This window comes from Parasteatoda tepidariorum, chromosome 11 (assembly GCF_982258835.1).
Source record: "Parasteatoda tepidariorum strain Cologne lab strain chromosome 11, Ptep-v5.0, whole genome shotgun sequence".
In the NCBI taxonomy this organism is placed as follows: domain Eukaryota; kingdom Metazoa; phylum Arthropoda; class Arachnida; order Araneae; family Theridiidae; genus Parasteatoda; species Parasteatoda tepidariorum.
This window is the reverse complement of record NC_141765.1, coordinates 99,208,279-99,232,134: the sequence shown is the minus strand read 5'-3', so window position 1 is coordinate 99,232,134 and position 23,856 is coordinate 99,208,279. Positions and strand designations below refer to the sequence as shown.

Here is a 23,856-nt window from a genome sequence, read left to right as displayed (position 1 = left end):
TGATACTGTTATATTATTCTTGATGAGAATTATCTGAAATGTTAGCTATATATGTTTGAATTCTACCTGTCTGATATGAGTCATTAACTCTTGAGTTTTATTGATTCTGAAATATCATGAAAAATTTTCCATTTTAAAACAAGCATAAAACACAGAAAATCAAATTAATCATTTAAAAAAATCAATAAATTATTTTTTTATGTTTAATATATTTCAGTAGAACAAATTATATGTTTTTTTTAGTTTGCCTTTTGTCTTTTTTAAAAGTAGTCTGGCATATGTCTGCTGTTCTAAAAAGTGTCCTTATTTTTTCTTTAATTTTTCTTTAGCCCACTATAAAGCCTGTATTGTATGACATATTTTGTTTCCCTATGTTTTAATTTATTTTTTCTCGCATGCAATCTATTACTTTTCAAGTCAAGATAATCATTCATATCATTATAAATAAAATATTAAGAAAATAATCCAACATAAAATTATAAAAACCATGTATTGTCCAGATAAAATAAGCTTATTTTGCGAAAAATATCGACCTTTAAAAGAAAAGTTTATTTAAAAATTGACTAACCCAGAATTTTTATTATAAAAACTTTTTGTTCGACTTCTAAACTTATAAGTCCATTTTCAAATACTGACTAAATGTATAATTTTAAATGGATAATTTTTATTCAGTAACGGTCAGATATTATTAAACCATTTAAATGTTTGGCATATGTTTATTTTGTCCTAAATTAAAGTACATCAAAATCAGGTGAGCTTCTATATAAAGTAATAAACTGACAGTATATATGCATGATACACAGTAAAGTTATAGTTTTTATGCACCCTTTTAATTTTCAAACAGCTGCAGCTATTTTAACATGTCTGCGGCTATTAATGTGTTTAGGTATTGTAAAATAGCTGGTACTGCATGATTATATTATTTAGAATACCACACCGGAAGAAAGTTGGGGATTTGTGTTCCTATCTTGACAAGATATGGGATCTATCTTTATGAGATTAGGGGAAAAGTAATGATCATGTAAAGTCTTTGAAAATTATTTCTCATTTTGTTAATGTATATAGTGCTTAAAAATATTTTTTGAGTGCTTAAAAAGTACTTTTTTTACTTATTTTTGAAAGATTTGGCTACACACCCTGGAAAAACTCTTTAAGTACTTAAAATGATCATAGTACAGTAAAAATTGCTAAATCCAAACTCGTACATAAAATGTTCAGTTAAACCTATTTGTACATAAAAATCCGTATAACATCCAAACTATGAAACTTTCAAACTGCAATATCTTTACTTGTCTTTATATCTGATGCACATTAATTAATTTTTTGTAAATAAATAGTAATATAAAAGTTTTTATACAAAAATAGCTGCAAAAGCTCACTTTGAACTTAAAATATCTGCATTTTGCTTTAAACTATAACTTTTGAAACATTGAACAGCTTTCCTCTAAATATTTTTATGTTCACTTATTTTGGTAGAATGATTCTAAAATTTTTTTTCCCAATTCTAAGTAATAGTCTCCTAGTTTTACTAGTTCCTTAGCTTTGTGATTAAATATTTGAGATTAAAGTAGTAAATATGATGTAAGTGCTCATTTTTCCAGACATTTTAGTTATTTAAAATTTCAATAATGTCACTAGGAAATAAAATTTTATATATATACATATATAAATGAATGAGAAAATGTCTGTATGTCTTTGTGCTAAGTTTGTGTGCCAAACGCAATGAAATTTGGCATATTTACAACTCACAGCACTAAGAACGTCACTGTCAGTGTCATAGCATTCTATGACAAACTGTTCAAGCAGGTAAGCAAGCGGCAAGTTTCATAATTAATTTGTCTTGCTAGTTGCAGAAAAAGTTACTGTTATAAATGTTTAACTGGCTAATAATAAAACCCCAAAACCATAACATAGTGTGATTCTCCAAAAAATGCCTTTTATTTAAAAGTATTTTTGTTCTGAAGGTTATATTTTTGTTCACATTGTATTTTCATGTATCTGACATTCATTGGTTGAAAACATTTTATGTTTTTCAGCAAGTTTACACCGATTCGCTTCAAACAGATCAGCATTTAAATCCTAGCCCTCCTTCTTCTACCAGTTCCTCTTGTAGGTCAACGTCTTCTTCTGTATCCATACCTCCAGCCAGAATCAGAAGTAAATTATTTATTTATCTATTTTTTTAAATTTAATTCTAAAGGCTTTCTTGAATTTTTGGTGGTCAGCCAACAATTATCTATTCAGAATTCAACTAAATTAAAGAGCACTTTACACTACATTAATTTATACATTTTATAAGGTATTAATCATTAACTTTTGTAGAGAAGAAAAGCAAACTCTTTCTTTTTGAAGTAACAAACTTTTTCTGTTCTACCTTATTTTATGACTCATTTTAGTTAATTTTTACGTGAAAGATTTTAACTAAATTTCCTTATGTGCGCAAAATAAAAAGGATAACCCTAAATAGCTTTTGATTTAATATTATCGGATCTTCACCTTTTAGGACTCAATCCTAATGGTTCAAGGGGGTGACCTCAAATATGCTGATTAATTAATGCAGGCAATATTTTAAGTCACACACATGAATGTATTTTCTTTGTATAAACATACTTTTCTTTGTTGATGGTTTCGAATTTCAATCCCCCAGAATATAGGATCTAACGGTATTGTGGAAAATATATTCTAGATAGCCTTGTCAAGAGACACGTCCAAAGTTTGAACCCCTTACTGTTAATTTTACCTTTTGTCTATTTCACCATCAGTCATTTTCAAGCAAATTGAAAAGTTTTTGCTTATAATTATTAAAAAAAATTTTTTTAAGGATTCTATCCAAAATACAACTTTTAATATATATTACTTTTTTTTTTATTTAATAGTAATAGTCAAAAAACTATTGGACTGTAAGGTATGAAAGTTTTTAAATCATTTTAAAGAATGGAGTTGTATATTTCGAAATGCAAAATTTTAGCAAAATTGTTAGATTAATTTTTGAGAAATCAAATTTTGAAAAAGATATATTTTTAAAATTTAATTTCTCTAGAAATTATTCGACTAATTTTGCAAAAAAAATTTTTTTCTCCAGACAAAAATATAGTCTTTAAAATAATGTTTTTTCAATATATAAGTCTTTATATAGTCTTTAAAATAATGTTTTCCTGTTTTTTCAGTGTCAGAAATTCAAATCCTTCAAAAAGTTTATTCAGAGAAAGTTTGATTTTGTAATTTTAAATGTCATCTGTACTAATTAATTAGCAATATTTAATATCATCCCCTCAAACAGGTGCGGATTAAGCATATGCGGGGCCCTAGGCCATTAAAAGTTTTGCGCACTATGTAAAAAATGAAAATAACATAAACGGCAGCAACTTTCAACCGCTCTCTCACTTTCTCCTCTTTGATAATTTAAAATTATGTAAATTTATTTACCATGAAATTAAAAATAGTTATCGACACGTAATTAGATAAATAAATAAAGGCTATTAAATTCTTTATTTTTCTTTTTACATGGGATTCGTTTGGATAAAGTAAATTTAAATTTATGTTTAAAAAATTTTCTATTATTTTTAAAAAATCCGCGAACTTGTGCCAAATATGTATTTGTGCGAAATACACTTTTTCAAGCGCTTACCGAACAAACTATGAGGACCATATTTTTGGAATTTTGTGCTACTCCCATATTTTGATTGTCAAAACTCCAAATAAAAAAAATCTCAAAAAAAGAGAGCGAATACTTAGTATAGTATTGTGTTTAATTTATATTTTTCTTACTTCTCAAATGATTTAGCCTCTCTGCGTTTGTTAGAAATTCTAATAAGAAATAAAACTTTTTACAGGGGCTAGAATAACCTGACTTGCCATGCTGAACAGTTTCCCTTTCTCCGCCAAACTGTCTCAACGTCAAAAGGATGGTAAACGTCCAGTGTCTTCTAGAATACAAGATATAGAACCCTCACAAGACTCTGCCTTCCCTGCCCTACCCCCAGAACTGGTGACTTTTCGAATTTTATTTATTTTCCTTTTTAAAACTCCCAATAGCTCAAGTAATTTTTTTTTTTAGTTCATCAAGCTGAATCAAAAAATAGATTTGATTTCTTAAATTACTTACATTTTAATTTTTTAGATAAATTAAACATAAACAACTTTTAATAAAACTAGATCTACTTTCGCTCTGAACACTTCATATATTTATCTAGCTATTTTTATACTTCTAAGCATCAGATTTTTTTTCCTTATCATATACATTTAATTGTTTTATAACGCTGGCAATGCTTGATTGGCACCTCTGGTACTGATTAAAAACCCGTAAGTTTAATATATGTTGTCTGCAGTGTGAATTTCGTCAAGGAATTAAACTTCTTTTTTTTTTTTTCAATTTATAAGTAGCATGTTTTTAAAAATGATTTCTCGTCTAAATTCATTTATTTTTCATTTGGCAAAATTGGTACTCTGTCTTTAGATTTCATTTAAGTTTTGAGTTGAATTAAAAAATAATAGCTGCTATAATTTATTTAGTAATTAGTTTGTAGTCATTAAATCATATTAAACTTTTTTTAATAATGTTAAGAATTTTAATTGCATTATTGTTAAGTAATATTGAAGATTATTTGTACATTTTAGAGTTCAGATCCTTAAACGTGATAAGAATTTAAAATAAAAAATCTTATTGAAGTAAAATTTATAATATTTAATATATATCTTTTAAACAAAATCTGATTTTTATGTACCCTGATAAAATTCTCCAATGTTTCGTTCAGGGCTGCTACAACCCTAAACACAAAATTACCTGGTATAGTTTTTTGCATAGCAAATTAATTAGTTGTTTGCTAAAACTACTTTGGCAGAGAGACCTAAACTAAAAATTTTGTTAATGAAAAATAAAGTTCTTTATATAGCATTTATATATCATAAGTCGGGTTGATTTTGGTTAGTTAGTTTAAAATGGTTTGCATTAATTAAATAATATTAACCATTTTATTATAACTGGTATTAAAAATTTTAGTGTAGTTTTATTGTTAAATGGTATTTAGTATTTATACATCTTATTAGAATGTTAATCATTAAACAGAAAAAGAATTTTAAAAAAATTCTGATTGAAATAAAATATTACACTGTTGAATCTGTATCTCTTAAACAAAACATGATTTTAACACTGTTAAAATGCTGCATTGTGTAAGTTAATTATTATTATTTTTTTGTTGCTGTTGTTGCTAAAATTACTAATGCAGAAAAATCTTAAATACTAATTTTGTTAATTTGTATAACAGAACAGGAAATCTTAACAGATAGTTTATGTTTTCTCAGAATTACAAAAAAGCTTCAAAAACCCATTTTTTTTTCAAAATAGATTAAAATAAATGTAAAATTTGCCTCATTGATTTAAATTTTTTCTGAAACTCGAAAAAAAATTTTTTTGTTCATTATATATTTGATTACTTGATTATTTATTTCATTATTTATTTGATTACTTGATTATTTATTTCGTTATTTATTTGATTTACTGATTAAACAAAATATTTTTAGTCATAAAAATTTAATTTTTGAATGATCAAAATGTAAAAATAAAAATTTGAAATGCAAAGTGTCAAAGTGAAGTGTACATTGATGTACACTTCCATGCAATTGTAAAATTAGACTGAATATTTTTGTTCAAATTTGTAAAAGAGGGTTTTTGAGTAACTTTTAAATTTTCTCTTTTATAACATATTTTATTTTCATTATTTCAAAAAAGGTGCCAATAAGTTTAAAATTATACATTTTTGCCTATTTTGATATTACCTTTTGCTCTGTATATTTTCAATTAGCCAGTATTAGGCTTAAACAAATATAACATATCTTCATGGTACTAGTGTAGACAAATGGTGGTATGGGTAATGTGGACAATGATTCTGTTCAACTTCCAATGGAATAAATGTTTGTTGGTTAAATATATAATTCATTTGGTGCTATGCATTTCCTAAATCAAAATGATTTTGTAAAATAATATACCTTTACAGTTAATAATTTCAATATTTAGCACAAGACCTTTAGATTAATTCATCCCTTAAAAGTTTTAAGAAAATTTAAAGGTGATGTTTTATCAAGTTTGATAAAAGACTACCATTCAATATAGATAAAATAAAGAATTTTTGCCATACCTTAAATTAAAACAGCAAATGGTTTTCATTACCCCAGTGAGGGAAATATCACTAAACTATGCAATCCTCGTGTTATCCATTCAAACCATTTCATCATCAAGTTAAAATTATGGTTATTAAAACTGATTCAATTTTAAGTTGATTCAATGCTATCAAATAAATCAAATTGAATAGTAATTTTTAATGCATTGATTTTGTTTAAATGTCTTTTTTAGTTAAGTGAAATGCCCTCCAATAAGGCTTAGATTGTAATTGATTTCATTTTTGCTTTAAATGTACCTTTCTGAGTTATGATAAATGACTACTTAATAAATTATCAAAATTTGTCACTAGCACCTTAACTTGTCCACATTAGTCCGGTGCAGTAGAGCTAGCGAGGAAAAAACAATTAGTACGCAAAACTTAAACAACTTTGTAATTCTAGATATAAACCAGAACACAGGTTCAGATTATTATTGAAAAAAATTTTTGACTAGTTAAAAACTATATTTAATAAGATTGTTTGACGAATTTGTAAGAAATGTAACCCCTATCTCTTCAAAACGAACCACCAGAAGGGAACTAGTGTATGTTACTACATATAACCGAACCCTCAGCTTTTTTTCTCTTCTCATTGGCACGGCAGCCCAGGATGGGCCTTGGCCTTCTCAACAAGCCTATGCCAAGACATTCTTCCCTTAGCCAAGGTTCTCCAGTTTATTATATTTAAAACTTGTAGGTCCTTTTCAAGGCTGTCTAAAAATCTTAGGTTTGGCCATCCTCTTTTTCTTGTACCTGTTGGCCTGGCACTGAAAACTTTTTTGGTTGTCCTGCCATCCTCCATTCTTATAATGTGGCCTGCCCATTTAATCCTTTGAATTTTGATAAATTTAATGACATCAGGTTCTTTATATGCTTTGTTAAGTTCCGTGTTTGATCTTCTAAACCAGGTATTGTTTTTACTTATTCCACCAAAAATGCTTCGCAGTATTTTTCTCTCAAGTCTAGCTATCATATTTTCATCTCCACGGGTCATTGTCCAGGTATCACATGCGTATGTAAACACTGATCGTATAAGACATTTATAGAGTAACACTTTTATTTTTATTTTTATTAGGCTTGACTTAAGATATTTTCTTAGACCTTAAAAGCACTTATTGGCCATCATGATTCTCGTGTGTATTTCTTGTGTAGTGTCGTTTTTGTTATTAATCCTAGCCCCAAATAATCTTCACCCCAAATAGGTGAAGCTATATCCCTCAGCTTTACCCTCCTATAAAATATTTCACCTTAAAAAGTTCATTAATAATGTTTGAGTTGTAAACTAAAAATTTTTATGTTTTCAGAACAATTTGGACACTCCTCTGAGAACATTGATACTTCTTCTGGCGTTCCCTTTTTATGATCATGATTCTGAAATGGTGTATGTTGCTGGAAAGGTCAAATATTTTCTTGTTCTTTCTTTTAATGTCTCAAACAAAATAATGCTTTTTAATGAATAATATGCTATTTTTATAACTATTAAGAGTTTGAAACATCTCAAGGTTCTTAGTTGCCCTGATATTTCTGATCATATATAGTCCTGATTTTTATCTTTTTTGTCTTGATGTTCCTGATTTTTGTGTGTTCAGAACATTCTATGTATATAATTACTGAACTGTCCATAAGAGAGTTTGAATCTCCCATTATTTTGGGAATGGTTAAATTATTTTTGAAAAAAAAATATAATTTTCAATCCAACATCTTTTAAAATGCACACTATTCGATGGTTCAAATTTATGAACCACTAACTTATATACACTATTAAATTATACAACCTTACCTGCAGGATACTTTGTTACAAATTATTTAGGAATGCAGTCACTTTAAGAAAAGATAATCAATAAATCTTACGTAGTATCAAATTTTTATGGTGAAGAATTCACGGTTCATACACTTATTTATGCAATTACAATAACAAACTTTAAAGCGTTGATTTTTGTAGTTTTAAAAGCTATATTGATTTATCTCTTTCATCTAACTTAAAAAATAATCAATGCCTATCATGTCATAATATTTTTAAATGGGAAATTGAGGTATTATCCACTAAATTACTTTTGTACAAAAGTGTTAACACATTCACTGTTCAAGATAATTGTATCAAGAGATTTGTATCAAGAAACCCTACTTTAAACTTATTTGATTAATACGTAGACTGCCGCATCACCCATATTCATGTAACAGCATAGTTTCTGATCAGACCACGTCACCCGTATTGGGGTGATGCTTATTTATCTCCTTGCGAAGGATATTCGTATGTATTTGAAAAGATATTTCACAGGACGTAACAAAACTATTTAATTTTTATAGAGTAGTATTTTATTTTGAGTAGTACAAAAGTGATTAAGAAAATTATTGTGAACCTCATGAAAGCGTTCTTGTTCACTTCTATTTGACTCGCTAAGAAATAAGTTTTCCATTTTCTTTTCGAAAATTTAACTAGTTAGAGTAAAGATTTTAAGTTATACTCCTCGTTGATCCAAACTGATCATGCGAAGTGGCGAGATAAGAAGCAACTGACACAAATAAACAGACATGATACCATGGAAACAAACGGAGCGATATATTATCCTTGAGATCTCCAGAGACTCACATTATTGAAATATTGTTGGAAGTACTTAGCAGAATACGCTTCGTACCACGTTACTCGCGGCGTGAAGGTGATTTCACTGTAAATGCGTGTGGCAGTCTACGTGTTAAGGAAGTCTTGAACTCTATTAAAAAATTTAACTAAACATTGATATGAGGAAATGTTAACTGATTGATACTGATTATTTCAATGTATGAGCACTGTAAAATTTTATATGTATTGATCTCTAACTATTATGAATTCTTCAGTACTCCATTAATAGAATTATACTGGATACTGTTAAACTATCTGACTAAACAAAGTTTTGAAACTAAAAATAGTATATTTTGTAATTCTTTTGCGAAAAAATTCACTTTTAATGTACTTAAGTAAAGCAAAGTTTATCTTTTTTTTTTCTTTTTAAAAATAGTTTGGTATATAAATACTTTGCAAAAGAAATGTTCTAAATTTTTTTCTTTGGCTGTCACAAAGACAGAACAACTGTTAGTTCACGATTTGAGTATTATTATTCTGCACTATTTATGCCAATAATGAAAATGGTTCAAAATGTCAATACGAAGAAGAGCCACAGTTAATGGAAATATAAAGCATTTGTATTCTAATTTTTTAATATTTGAAGAATTACTTTAAGACTGCATTATCTAAGTTTGTAGAACTTTGCAAAATTTAAGAACTATTCTTTGATTTTTTATAATTTTCTTGTAGGTGGAAAAATCTGGCCAAATTAAAGGCTTTTTTAAAAAAAAAGTTTAAGATTCTTTTTTTTTTCTTTTTGAATATTTAAACTTTTTTTTGTAAAACATTGACATTTCTTTACAGCAAGATAATCTCTCTCTCTCTTTATAAATATATCAGGGCTGATTGTGCTCCGGAAAAAATCCGGATTTCCGGAATTTTCGCTAACAGTGATCCGGAAATTTCCAGCGATCGAAGGTCCAGATATTTCAAGAAATCATTGATCACAGAAATTTCCGGAAATCAAATTTTCAAAGGTGGAACTTAAAAACACAGTTTATTTTATTTGTTTGTAAGGGAGAGCCAGAGAGATACTTTATAAGCATATACTCATGATTAATATTAATTTTTTATCAGTAAATACTTGTTATTAATCATAAACTCAAGAAAGAAAGACATATTTGTAAATTCTAATTACTTCTCCAGGTCATCATAGGTATGTGTAAAATTTTAAATATAGCAAACTAAGAAATATTGAGAAAAAGGAAAAAAAACCTTGTTTAAATTTTTTTCAATTTAAACTTTTTTTTTTTTTTTAAACTCAAGAAATTTTTCGGAATTTTGACTTGGGCTCACAATCACCCCTGATCTATATACACACAGTGCACAAAATAAGAAACGAACCACCCTGAATAATTTTTGATTTGATGATCAGATCTTCACAATCTAGGGGTTATTCTTAATGGTTCAAAAAAGTGATCTCAATTATGCCAATTAATTTGTGCAAATGATGTTTAAAATTATTAAATTAGACACAAAAATGTACTTTCTCTAAATAAACATATCTTTTTCGATGGATTAAAATTTCTGTCCTCCAAAATTATAGGGGGTAACTACAATATGGGAAGTATGGTCCCACTAGTTTGTCGGGAGAGCGCCCTAAAGTTTTGACCCCTTAATATTTTACCTTTTGCTTAATTCGCCATATCTGGAGAAAGTTTTAAGCAAAAAAGAAAAAAATTTGCTCACAATTATGAAGTTCGTTTAGCCGTAGATAAATCTGTGGAAACAATAATGTTTAGTGAGTATTTATTAATTTTCACTATTTTATTTAATAATAATCGAAAAAAAATTAACATTAAGACATACAATTTTTTATATTCTTTTTAAGAATGAATTTTTGAATTGCAAATTACAACATTTGAGCAAAATTGGTCAAATGGCTCCTGAGAAATCGAATTTTAAAAATACAAAATTTTCAAAAGATGATTTCTCAGAAAACATTTGACCGATTTCACTCAAATTGCGTAGTTTACCTTTTAAAATAATGCAAATAACTGTATGCCTTACAATTCATAAGTTTTTTGACTATAATATGAAAGAATAAAAAGTACTAAATACTCACTAAAATTTATTTTTTGCATGGAATTATCTGTGTCTAAACAGATTTTGTAATTGCATCCAAGAATTTTTTTTAATTTGCACAACAATTTCTGTTCCTATGGGGAAATATGCAAAAAGTAAAATTAACATTAGGGTCCAAGCTTTAATGACCATATTTCCCAGATAGCGAGAAATATTCCCCTTCATTTTGGGGGTAAGTAATTTGAATTCGTCCTGTCATCGTCCTGTCATGATGTATTATTGTAATTGTTGCTTAACTTGATGGTATTTCTTGATTTTTCACACTAAGTAACAAAAATATATCATAACTGGTTTTATATATTTACTTATATATGACATTCAAAATTTATATTTAATTAGTCTGAACAATTTCAGGAAAATTTGTTCATGACACTACTACTGTTCCTACTCCATCACTTACAGCTAGAGAATGGCTGAATGGGAAAAACAGAAATCCTATTGTTATCTGTGAAGGTAAATTAATAGTCATTATATGTTTTGTTGTAACTCTAGATAAGAAAAAAATTAATTTAAAATGCATAGTTGCCAGCTTTCATAAAAAGATTGGAAAATTCAAATTTTTTTTCTTCATTTTTTCAATTTTTTTTAAAAAATATTACTACAAATACTACTATGTTATATTTTCATTCTGTTGAGTTTTAGTAAATGCTTTAACTGTGATTTTTTATTTAATCAAGCTTTTGGATAAATTTTTGAAGCAACAGATTAAAAATTCCACTTTATTAGACTAAGTAAATTTTTTTTGTTTCTTCTATCTAAGAGAAAATTGTCTGCATCTATGCTGTGTATATGAAATCTTAGTGCTGTTAGAATTTTAATATTGTCAGAATTTTGAATTACTTTGAAATATTTTTGAACTCACTTTTGGTTTACTTTGAAATAACAAGGAAAAGCCCTTAGCTACTCCAAAATGTTTCTTTTTGTGTCATATATTGTGCCATATGAAAAATCTTTTTTTTTTTTTTGTAATTTTGTAAGAAAAAAACATGATAAAACCTGCAAATGTAAACTCATTGAATTATACTTATATATAGGTATTTTGTGTGAAGAAATATAAATTGATTTTTCAAAACACAAGAAACATTTTTAACAAATCTATAAATCATAATCTCTATATATCTTCAGTTTCATTGAAGATATTTAGAGATATCACTATTGACAAAAAATATCTAGATTCATAATTGTAAATATTTTGTAATTTCAAAAATGTATTTTCAAAATGTTTCAAAGTACTCAGTCACTTTTTCAATGATAATATGATAAAACAAAGAAAACTAATGAACTTTTCTGGAACACAATTAATTAACTTTAAAAAGAAACATCTATGTAAATAGCATGTTGATTTCTCTCTGTTTATTAGTTATGGATTAAAAGCATGTGTAATGAAATATTCTTGCTGCATTTTGTGTTTTTTTAAGTCTGAAAATTTATACATTATTTAAAAAGTTGTGCTATTTTTAAATATATATATATATTTTTATCAGAAATAAAAATGGTATAAACATGATAAGATATGTACTAAAGAAGTAGTATTATCTAGTAACATATTTTTAAATTACTGAAAGTTATAAAAAAAATTTATTATGTATATAAGAAGCTCATTCAGTTTTATTTTATCCATAACATCTTTATCAAAATAATTGAAAATATGCATCCCACTCTACCTATACATAATAAAAACTGAATTAATAATTTTAGTGATTCAAATAATTTGAGTACAAAATAAATGATTTCTGCATGAGATATGCCCATATTTTTAAAGTAACTTAAGCATCTAATATTTCAGATATCTTTTATGTATTTTTGCATAAATATCATTTTTGAATATAATAGAAATCTTCAACAATACAGATTCTTTTATGTTTTTTTTTTAAATTATTATATTTTTTTATAATATATATTATGTGTATATTTGATAAATTATTAAACACAAACCAATTTAAATAATTACCGTTTTATAATAATTTAGTTTTAAAACTGATGCTGTTCATCTTTGGCAATTTCAATATTGTTTTATTATTTTGTTTGCCAAATAAGCTAGCTATAAGCAAATCAGTAATCACAATATTGTAATTTTCTGTGTATGAAGCTTATATTTAACATTCCAATAAAATATGGAAATTTCCTGAATTTTAATATTTACATTCAAAAATGTATAGATGTCAAATTCAAAGTTTTTTTTAAAAAAAAGTTTCTGTGGGTGAAAATATTTCTTAAAATAATCTAAATCAAATATTTATTTACAAGTATGAGTTATAATTTTTTTTTTTTTGTAAAAATTATCAAGAGAAAAAATGTGCTAAGAACTTACTGTAATGTAATTTGATTATAGGAGAAAATGTTATATACTGTTTTATTTTTCACTTTTCAAACACTGATATTGAATATCAGTGTTCCATATTAAAAAAATACTTTGTTTCTGATATGGAATTTAATTAAAAGTTTGCAAAGCAAAAGGATTAATCTTTTAGGATTCTCCAGTTCAAGCAACAGACATATGAAATTATTTTGATTTGATATAAGTCTAGAAAAGTTAATCGTTGTAAGAGTGAGAAATTTTAAAATGTACTATGAATCCTCGGATTTATCATTTCTCATGAGATCATTCTTTAATAGATATGGGAAAATAATGAATGCGAGTCAACATAAAAGACTCTAAATAATGACTTAATTAAATAAATTTACTATAAATATAAAAAATTTAAATTTAAAAATTATATGCTTTGAAATTATTTACAATGCAAAAAAATTATAAATGCATTTATTTATTTAAAATATTTGACAGTAACAAATTGCTGTCAATTTTCCGTAAGTTTTTTGCCTCATTGTTTCAAAGGGTTTGAGGTCTTCCAGGATTCCAACGATCCTTAAAAGTCCTTAAAAACTGCTTATTTTTTATTTTGAAAAGTAAGTGCCCTTAAAAGTACTTAATTTTGGTGCAAGGTTTTTAAAAGTCCTTAATTTTTTCAGCATCACTAAAGTTGATAGGAACAATTTTTCAGTTCAATTTTTTCAAAATGTTGTTCTTTAGATCATCACTTAGAATTAGACCTTACATCCAGAATAAAACATTTATGAGACCAAAATTAATGCGTTGGGGGGGGGGGGCTACAAGCAAAGGAAAAGAAAGCATGCCCTTACATTAATATATTGGTTTTTTCATTAATATATTCTGCCCTTTGCCTAGAATAATACTCTATGAGGAGAGTGACACATTCTAAAAGATAAGAATAGTGTAGAGAAGGGGGATAGTGCACATGGATGAGATAGGGCTTTTTTTGGGGGAGGGGGCAGTTTTAAGGTACCTAAATAGAAGACCGACACTTCAAAACTGACAGAATTTAAGAAATTCAGTTATATTGTTACCGCATATGCTTATAGGAATTAAGTAAAATGCTATGAACAGAAGCATCAGAAAGTATTTTTGAACTAGAATCCATAACAAAAACTATTTCCTAAAATCTTGAAGAATTAAATAAATTTGTATAATAAACAGGGTTTAAAGAATCCCAACCCACCTAGGTTTTTCATCAAAATCCTGGTTAATTGGCTTTTTAATGAAAACCTAAAGTTTTTTCAAAAATACTTTTATGTATTTTTTTGCTGAGTACCAAATTAAAAAGCATGATTTGCATCTAACAAGAAAGTTAAATATTTGGTTACTTCTTATAATTTGTTTTGTTGCAACCTAAATTTTTTTTTTTTTTTTTTTTTTTTTTTTGAAGTTTTAGATTTTTATGCTATTATTTTTATTTCTTAAGAATAAGCAGATTGTTACTTAAAAATTTAGATCTCCTCATTTAAAAGATTTTTAGATTTTAATAATCATTTTATTCAGCTAACATTCCAACTTAATATACTGTTTTTAATTTTTATTCAATTTTTGTTTGCTTTAAAATTAGTTCATGTTTTTTGCCAGATTATTTAGTAACATTATGTAAAGTTAATTCCTAATAACAGGTTTTGCTGGAAATAATTTTGCGTAAAATTCATCATAAAAGTAAATGTAACACATTTGCTGTTTACTAATAATTTCAAAATTGTTAATATATACCTTTTCAATATGTTTTTCATAAAATGTTCCAATATTTTTTACCTGATAAAGGGATACTGCAAGATTTTTTTATAAAAAAAGAATACCCCTTTCAGTTTTAAACTGAATAAAATATCAAATCATAATAATAATAGAGGATAATATTAAGAATGATAGAGGGTGATAAAGAAATATTACTAGTAAAAATCTATACATGATGTAAAAATAATTTATCACTATTTTTTAATTAAGGAACCTTATCTCTTTTCTGGCCATAGGAATGTGTTTAAACTTTTGAAAAATCATTTTTGACTCTTTTATTTATATGCTTCACCTAGAACTAATAGAAAACATATTGGTTTGAAAATTATACATTTTCTCAAACATAATTGTATTTTTATTCCATGGAAATTTTCATAAAAATATTTATTGCTAGGAATTTAAAACAATATGTTAAGTTAAGCGTAATGAAAAAATAGTGGAATGATTTAATGTACTTAGATATTAGTATGGCCTGTTTTTACTTGAAATACGACTTGGCTTTAAGATAACTATTCTCATGAGTAACTCTAGTTCAACTTTTTAGTTTTTATTCTTTTAATATTTACTCTTATAAATGATACATTTTATTAATAGAAAAGGAACAATTTGTTTGGTGTAACTGAATATTTAGCAGGATTGGCTCACAACTGAAGGTCTAGTAGCAAAATATAAGAACTTGTATTAATTTTTTAATGTTTTTGCCAAATTTCTTTATTTAGTCTTTTTTTTAATATAAAATTGCAAATCTTAATTTCTGCACTTAGTTTTACAATTCAATTTCATTAAAATGATTAAAAGTGGAATACAGATTAGTTTCATAGATGATGTTAACCTTTTACAACTTGAAAATTTAGGGGGGGGGGAACAATCCTGGTTTGCAAAAATTGCCTGGTACTTCTTTGGCGTGCCCTGTTAATTAATGTAATTATATCAGTGCTTACATTATAATAAAACTATTTTTTATTATTTATTTCCATTTATTGATTTTTTTTAAGAAAAGTAAATAATTGGTTCTGTCACTGGTGATATATGTATTTTCAATGATAGACAATCATTCTATTTTTAAAGTCCTTAATTTTTACAAAAAAAGTCCTTAAAAGTGCTTAATTTTATCTTTGTCACAAGAGTGGGAGTCCTGTCTTCCATTAGTGTTTGCACTGATTGTCATTCCATTTTGCAGTCTTCGTAATTCTTCTGCTTTTGCATTTATTTTTTAAAACTGCAGCAACAAAAGTTTCAACCTTTTTGTCTGCTTATAAATAAACATCAAACGTGATATTTGAGCCAAACAGTAACGAATCCTCATTTTGCACCAGGAGTTAATTGTTTCTATTCTTAAATCCAAATAACTTTATTTATTTTTTAAAAACAATGTTGGTGAAATTTCTGAACGATATTCTTCTGCCTGTTTCAAAAAAGATTTAATTAGGCATTATTCACATTATCAGAATAACATTTGCTATGAGACCATCAAAACAAGACAGTACGCATCAGGAAGATACTGAAACAATGACAGGAGGTTTGACTGTATTATTTTAAAAACACTTTGGCAAATTTTTTATTTTTATTGTCCATGTGCCTGATTGAAGTTTTAAACATGACTACTTATAAAAGATCCGTCTTTTATAAATAGAAATATTAAGTTAACTTTGGATGATGAATGATTTAGAATTAATTCTTCTTTCAGTTGTCTGAGACTTGTAAGAGATTAACTTGTCTTGTCAAAGAACTGCAAAATAAATTGCAAATAAAAGATGAAGGAATCAAGTAACTGAACGAAAAACATTGCCTTCTGCAGAGTAATTTCTGCAATGACGATTGAATTTTCATATATATATATATATATTGTATATAAGTTGATTTGACATTTTTTGTGTATATTTAGTTTTAATTTTTTTTTTTTTATCCAAGTGATATTTACTCTATTAGCATTTTTATTCTCTTGAGTTTTATGTTTTATATATAGAAAGAGAATTCTGAGTAATGTCTTTTTGTTTTTCTTTCGATTTCTCATTTTTATAAAGAAGCTCTATTTTTGTATCTTTTTTAGAATTCTCAAGCGTATAAAAATGCCTTTGAGCCTTTTTGTAGTAAACTTTTCTTCTGTTTTAAAAAGATTGAAAATTAAGCAATGATGTAATCATTTATGTTATTAATTAATAAGCAACTTTGTAAATTGCCAGCTATGAGCATGTAGTCTATTGTTACAGAAAGCAGAACTCTGAAAATTGTTAGATGATTGAATCTAAAATACTGAATTTCTTACTCAGGAATTTCAAATCTATTTTTAATTAGCTTAATATTTTAAACTGATGTTTTCACATATTAGTAACATTAAAGTTAATGTGTTAAAGTTAATCAATTACAAAGTAAGTAATTAATGCTTATTTTATTAATTAAAGCTCATTATCTAATCATTTACAATATGAAAAAACACAAACTTCATATTTTAAAAACATTAAAGGCCTAGATAAATGCTTAAAACTAATCAAAGTATCATCACTGCCAATAAATTGTTTTAAAATGTAATTTTAAATTAGTTTTGTAGCAAAATAATAATTTTGCATTTCTAACAAATATTAAAGCACAAAGTTATGAAATAAATATATGAATAACTGTATAGTTATATAGAGCTATTTTATAATTATGTATTTAATGTTACTGACTTTTTTTTTTTTTTTTTTTTGAAGAAAACATGTCTGTAGCAAAACAAAATATGTAGTGCACTCAAAAGTAAATAATAAAAGTAACAATTTGCTTAGAATTTTTTTTCTTAGCTGGTTTAATAATAGAAAAATGTATGTTTATTTATTATAATAAAAATATTTAAACAATATAAAAATATTAATTCTGAAAGGTCAACAATCCACTTTTAAGATAATCTGAATCCAACAAAAGAGAAAGTTTAAGAAATTAAATGCATAGTTAATGCAAAAGGGGGGGGGGATATGCCTCTTATTGTTTATTTAACTAGTCATTGACTGATAATAGTTTACTTATTTTTAACCACCTAACTAATTTGCTTATATTTTGACTTAGTTTTGTCTATGATATTTGTACAATCTATTTTCTTATATTTTAATGAATTTCTTTAAATTTAGTTGTAGCATTATTTTCCTTGACCACCATGTTTCATATATATATAAGAAAGATATTATATATGTGATATAATTATATATATTTATTAATGTTTTATACATTTGTAACTGTTTTATACAGCATTTTTCTTCCTCTGTGCATTTAATTTTGGTTTTAATATATTACATTATATTATTCGTTACATGTTATTAATTATGAAAATTATGTTATTTCCTTCTTTTTTTTATGAGAATGGACCAAACTATTTATCTTTTCCCCTTTACTATGTGTTCAAATACTTTTCAAAACAAAACCATGCTGTTTCGTTTTTTGTAATAATCTTGTTAACTATCTGTTCTTATCTGCATTATTTTCATAACTTGGCATGTAAATTCCATTCCTCTTTAAAATATTTGTTTTCTTGGCTTGATCCTAAATATGATGCTTTTTGATGTATTGTATATAAAAAAGTATGTATGCTTTTTATTTAATTAAATTGTAAAATTAAATTTCATGTTTTAAATGCATAATTGCTAAAAAAAAATTTCCCTCATGTTAACATCATTTGTAAACATTAAAATGTCAACATTTGCAAATTTGAAGAGAAATAAAATTCAATTTGAACAAAACAATTTTTTATTTTGTTGCAAAAATATTGTTATATAAGTATATATATATATATATTTGTTTGTGAAGAAGAACATTGTAAGTAAAACTATGAAAGTTTTATTTTAAATATATATATATAATTTTTATCATAATGAGAGAGGTATCTAAAGCGTAATACTGATTTAAAAAAATTTAATGTTGAAAAATTATCTTAAAAGTTTCTGAGTTATTTCCGTTCGCTTTGTAATATTTGATAAATTTTTTAAATTTAATTTTCAGAATTGTTTTTTTTTTTTTTTTTTTTTTTTTTTTTGCTCTTTTATTCGATTGCATTATTTTCTGATTTAATGTATAGGGATTTAAAACTTCCTACATGTCTTTTGCTTCTTTTGAGTGCCTGTAAAAGTGGTTAAAATAAGGGTGCATTTTTCTGAATGAAATTTTTTTTAATTTCTCAAAGGAAAATTGAAGTTTTGTATTGCTTTTACTTTTTTGTGTGGCTGACTGATTCTCTGATTCTTTTTCAGAATGTGTATAAAGTTTTAGAAAATATAATTTGTAATCTCATTTAAACTATATTTATACTTGCACTGTAATTTCATTCAAACTGTGATGAGTTAGATACAAATCTTGTCTATAAGATTAAAGACTGAATTTAGAATTACATCAGTATTAAAAAAATCTGCGCCCACTCCTGATTTATTATTATACATCTACTAAATGCTCGTAATAGAATAGAGAAAAAAATTTCTAGTTGTATTCCATTGAAATGTGCTACATTTTTTTATTAGTCCCAATAGAACTTGAAACTTCCACAAAATGTCATTGTGTAATTGTTATAAATATTTTATAAAATCTTTGCTTGTGAGGTTGATTCTTTAACATTGTTGATAATTTGGAAATGGATAATGCACTGTTCTGATAAATAAAAAAAAGAACATTTTTTTTTCTACCCTTGCAGAAAGTTGCATTTTAATGACTTTTTATTGGTTGATAAAAAGCTGCTATGATTCTATGGAAGCACTATTTCCTTTCACATGTGTAATCCTTTAGAATTTCATACCTCACATTTAAATATTTGTGTCAATATATTTCTCATTCTTTAATATTTATTTTTGTTATTTTAGCTCTTGTTTTAATATGTAAGTACATTCTGAGTTTTTTTCTAACCGTTTGCTTTCAATTGGAATAAGAGGCTAGCATGCTATGTGCTATATCTAGATTATATCTAGAATTAAATGTAGTTTTAGAAAGAAAAAAAGTTTTTGATTGAAATTTTTATTGAAAAAAAATATTTAAATAAAATAAATAATTATTAGTTAATAAAGAAAGAACTATTTAATTAAAAAAATTATTAAGTTTATTTTTATTTATTTACTTTTTTAACAATAAACTTTAAAGCATCATTAGGTTTTTTTTTCATGTTATCTAAAGTTGAGTTTATAGTTATGAGTTAAAAAAGCTTTTAAATATAAATATAAAAGTGTCTCTTTTAAATATAAATTTAATATATTTGTTTCCCTTTTTCTATATTAATAAAATTAAGTTTTATTTCCGATAGTTTTATTTGAATAGTAACCACATAACTACTTATCTTTTGTGATAAATATGTTCATAAAGAATGTTTTTTTTTTTTAAGAAACACCTGTGCTTATAATGTGGAAAATTTGTTCCTGAAATCACTGTTCTGCATCTGAGAACCTTTTATCAGAAACAATGTAAATTATTATTTTATGTTTTTTAGAAATTAAAAAAAAGCTATAATTTTAAGGGATTTTAAATTTTTTCTGGGTTTGAGAGAAACTATAAATCTAGAACAATTTACTGCTGAAGATAAATATTAAATACAATAAAGTTTGAAATGTGTGAATTAAAATTCATTTCTCTAAAAAAATATTCTGCTAAGGCAGAAAGTAAAGAAATAAAAATAAGGAATATTTTTGAGTTTCATTAGTTTTATATTCTCTTTTTAAAAAAAAAAAATAGAACATTAAAAATGAAATTGTGTAAAAGAATCACTGGATAAACTAAAAATCTGGAGTTACAGACATTTTAAATCTAAAATGAAATAAAATAAATTGCCATTTAAAGCGATGTTCTAAAAATTAAAACGGAGAGTTGAATTTTTTTTTCGAATACCAACGTTGAATAGAAAACTAAAAAGAAGACTGCGGATTTTCGATTTAAATGTAAAATTAGGAACTTTTCTGATGCTGCAGTTTCTTATCAATGAGAAACTATTCCAGTAAAACCATTTTGAACCGTGTTAAAAAGAGAAGAAAACCACGAAAACTTTCTCAGTTGGACCAATGATTTAGGAAATATATAACCTGACAGGTTAAGAATTGAAATTATGAAATTAAAGAGTAAAAATAAAAAAAAAATTAAGAAAACAAACACTTTATGTAGAAAATTCAATTTATACGTACCCCTTACTTATTACATTCATACATGCCTCAGTTTAGTTATGAGCGTGAATGTACTCAAAATATATTTAAATGTTCTCAAATGAGCTTCTTAAAGTTATGAAACCTATACACGGGTTTTAACAGCTTTATAGGTGTGTTCTTTCGTAAAAATAGTAAGATTTTAAGAACTTGATGAGAGTTCTTAATTTATGGAATTCAATGAATTATTTAATATATTTATGAAGCGTTTAAAAAAAAATTTTTGCCTTGTAAAAAATTGCTGTAATTTCTGCAGAAAATTTGCATGCATTTTTTTCACAGTAACGATAAGGACGTCAGACCCATGTTCATGAGAACGGGAGTTCGAATTTAGCCAGCTGAAAAATCCCTGTGTGGTAAATGGTGCACTTTAAATTTATGTAGTCACAAAGTCCTCCTCGTTCCCATAACAAATTAAACCTCTTGGGGGGGGGGGGTACTGAATTGGAGATTGATTGTTCTCTGGCTCAGGTGACAATTACGATCTGTGGAAGAATGAATGCATGTATGAATGGGTCCATCCTGTAAACGGGTGGGACGTATGGGTGTGACAGAAGTCGAATTCTTGGCTCACTGAAAAACAAGAAAAATCGCATCCTTTTCTTTAATTGCCAACGACAGCAGCAATACTTTTTGCTGTAAAATCGATTGTGTTCATAACGTGTTCCAGATAAGTGCCGACTGAAATCATTTGTCGCCATTTTCAGTTGGTTGAAGAACATTCGGTGTGTTTAGCACTTGTCTTTTTTATTAATTAAATTTTATGTTATTTTCTACAAACGTTTTAAGACGAAATACTCAAAAAGTGAAATTAACCATAAGGGGATCAAACTTTCGACCTCTTCTCTCACCAAACTTTGGTACCCTATTTTCCATATTGCGGCAATCTCCTTTATTTTGGGAGTCAAGAATCCGTAGAAAATAAGTTATTGTATCTGATATTTCGTAACTTAAAGTATCCTCTGCACTAACTAATTAACAGATTACCTCAACCCTTGAAGTTGTTGTCATTGGATTAATCGAGGTGCTTTTGCTTATTTATATTTTTGCGCACTGTTCATTACTTTAGTTCTACTATAATCTTTCACAAGATGTTCAAAAATAACAGTGAAAACACATGAAATGCGAAAAACTTAACATGCAGGTGCGCAGCAACTGCATGGATTTCCACAAGAAAAAAAGCTTCTTCGTCTTTTCCGCTAAAGCGTTTTGTTTAATATACTTCTTTAAAGAAAGAAAGGAGTACGATCTGAGAGAGGTCGGTGGAGCTATTATATATTTATGTAATATGTATTGCTGTTGTTCTTGTCGTCGGGTATAAAGACATATGCGGTGCGATTGTTCGTATTTTCCAGTGGTGCCATCTATGGTCAAGAATTAGACTTCTGCCACACCCGTTTATAGGGCGGACCAATTCATCCACAGATCGTAATTTTGGCCTGAACCGGAGAATCTCCATTTCGGTACCCCCAGAGGTATCCATTTTTAAGAGAACATGGAGGATTTTGTGATCCGACAGATTCAACGTGCACCAGTCACCATTCTTGCGCGGGGAGTATGTAGATATAATTTTTTTTTTCATTATTCCTTTTTGTAATTTAAGCGTTTGTTATTGCTGTCGGCCATTGAGGCAGAGGGAGTGCGTTTTGTTCTTTTTTTTTCCAGTGGTGCCGTCTATGGCTAAAAATTCGACTTCTTCTACACCCGTTTATAGGGTGCACACATTCACAGATCGTAATTTTGACCTGAACCAGAAAACGATCAATCTCCAAACCCCCAGAGGTATTGATTTGTTATGGGAACATGGAGGACTTTATGGCCTGACAGATTTAACGTGCACCAGTCACTACATGGAGAGTTATCGGCCGGCTGGATTCGCCTTATGTAATATGTATCTACTATTACTATGGAAAGCTACCTAATCGGTGCTGGAAGATAATTTTAAAGTTGACAGTTAAGTCCGACTGGGAGAGTCTTCTAACGTTTGAACTTTAATTTTGGGGAAAATTATCGAAATTCTCCTAACACTGTTTTGAGGGCTGGGATAACCTGGTTGGTAGAGCACTAGGTCCATGTCCAAGAGGTTGTGGGTTCGATACCCGTCGGCCGCAGACTCCCCGTGTAGTAAATGGTGACTGATGCACATTAAATGCGTCGAGGCACAAAGTCCTCTATGTTCCCATAACAAATCAATACTTTTAGGGGTACTAATCGAGGAGTTTCCTTGTCTTCTGGATTGGGTTCAAAATGACAAAGCTTCGGAGTTGAACATTAGTAGTCGTAAACCCAAAATTGGGTCGATTGTTCAACGACGGTTATATAACACTGTTTTGAGCCTTGATGGCTCAGTGGTTAAGGTAATAGGCTGTCATTGAGAAGAGCTGGATTTCGATTCCCAGAGGCGCTTTGAAGCTCACTTAGATCGACGGGTATCAGTTGGTGTGTGAAGTAAAGGTGGCCAGTGCGCAGTGCTTCTCACATTCCCACGATCATGCCGTTGGTCACGTAATTGTGCCGTCTTATCCCCCATGATCCACTACGGGCTGTTGCGGGAGTTCTTTACTTGTTAACCACTGTTCAATTTTTTATACAATGCTGCGACCACCGATCTTGAAAATATAGTAAACAACATTGCGTTAAATTAAAAAAATAAACACTGAAAAACTATTAATATTTGAACTATCGGTAGTTTAAAGCAATGCAAATGAGGAAATAATTACATTTTCCTCACAAGGGTATGAAAAAAAAAAATCTAATTCGAATGTGGTTAAATTTCAAAAGTAATTGATAAATAACAAAATATTT

The 23,856-nt window shown here is 27.2% G+C and overlaps 1 long non-coding RNA gene across 8 annotated transcripts in view; it reads left to right on the top strand.

The window, feature by feature from the left end:
• LOC147801999 (uncharacterized) overlaps positions 1 to 19,465 on the top strand; it is a 41,988-nt gene extending 22,523 nt beyond the window's left edge. For 3 of the 8 annotated variants that reach the window (XR_015430623.1, XR_015430624.1, XR_015430626.1), the window contains 5 exons: positions 2,037 to 2,157; positions 3,834 to 3,988; positions 7,460 to 7,552; positions 11,197 to 11,295; positions 16,605 to 19,465. This is a non-coding gene — a long non-coding RNA (uncharacterized LOC147801999). Of the gene's footprint in view, positions 1 to 2,036; positions 2,158 to 3,833; positions 3,989 to 7,459; positions 7,553 to 11,196; positions 11,409 to 16,604 lie in introns of those variants that run through there. The other 5 variants (XR_015430627.1, XR_015430628.1, XR_015430629.1 and 2 more) reach the window with 3 other exon arrangements.
• The last annotated feature ends 4,391 nt before the right edge of the window (positions 19,466 to 23,856 follow it).